Here is a 1,358-nt window from a genome sequence, read left to right as displayed (position 1 = left end):
TTGTGAAGTACAATGTCATAGTAATCCTTGCTCACTATGGGGAGGTAGGAATAGGACTTCAAACAGGGTAGATCTGTATAAATATCCTTTTATGTTGGATATCAATTATCAAAATAGGATGAGAATCAGTGAGAGCTGAGATAAAACATTTTTACAGCAACAATTTGAAACTCATTCTCTTGACAAACTGTTCAATGGTCATTTCTTATTTGCATATTCCTTTTTCAGGCTGGTCCAGCGTTTCAGTTTCAGACAAAATTGCACGCTTTCAACCAAGAGTGCTGAAACGTTCGTTTAACACTCGTGTCACGCGCCGTTAAGCGCTAACACAAGGTCTCGCCCGGACACGAGATAGGGCAATTGAAACATCTTGGTAGTAGTAGAGAATCTTTGGCAGTAGCGAGTGTTCGATGTCTCTGCAACTACCCTATTTAGCCATATGCAGTCCCCCCCCCCCCATGTGTTTAATACATTCGCACCGCAATTGTGTAACGCTTCCGCCTTTGATGTGAATGCCCCCAGGGCAGCCGCTACTGTGGTCAATCAGTCGAGACTTAAGCAACACTAGAAGTTGTAACCTCCTTGGGGTGGACGGACCTCCGACTAACCCAACTCAGATTGTTTTTGAAAATTAAAAAAAATCAAAAGTTCTGGCTGGGCCCAGGACTGATCAGTCACCACATAGCCCTACTGAACTGCCGCATGGACATTCCAACCGGCTCCCTTTGTTTTGTTTTTTTTGTTTTTGTTTTTGTTTTTGTTTTGTTTTGTTTTTTTGTTTTTTTTTTTTGGGGGGGGGGGGACTTACGGTAGACCGCCATAGTGTTGGTGGACGGACCTTCGACTAAACCAACTCCGATTAAAAAAAAATAATTAAAAGCTCTGGCTCCGCCTGTGGTTGATCAGTCACCACATAGCCCATGGACAATCCCACCGACCCTCTTTGTCGGGGAGAGGGGCGTGTTCACATTGAGGCGATCAAACGAAATAATCCACCCTGAGGTCAAACAATTAATCAATAAAGAATTCATTCTCGGGAAAACATACTTAAAAGGGCAACAAATCACATCCACTTTGTGGCAGTACTTTTGCGGTAATTAGTATCGATATTATTTGTCTGGACAAATATTAATAAAAATCTTAACTACATATAGGGGGTTCTCGTGATCGAGACGTTACGGTCTGGACAAATATTAATAAAAATCTTAACTACATATAGGGGGTTCTCGTGATCGAGAGGTTACGGTGTTCGCCGCTCATTCAATAGGTCCTGAGTTCGAACCCGGAGAGCGATGGAAAATTTTCTTCTCTGAAAATTGTTCTCCTTTCACCTTCTTTCCTGCTTTCTAACAACGTTC

The sequence above is a fragment of the Aplysia californica genome, unplaced genomic scaffold (assembly GCF_000002075.1).
Source record: "Aplysia californica isolate F4 #8 unplaced genomic scaffold, AplCal3.0 scaffold00091, whole genome shotgun sequence".
Lineage (NCBI taxonomy): Eukaryota > Metazoa > Mollusca > Gastropoda > Aplysiida > Aplysiidae > Aplysia > Aplysia californica.
This window is presented reverse-complemented; position numbering follows the sequence as displayed.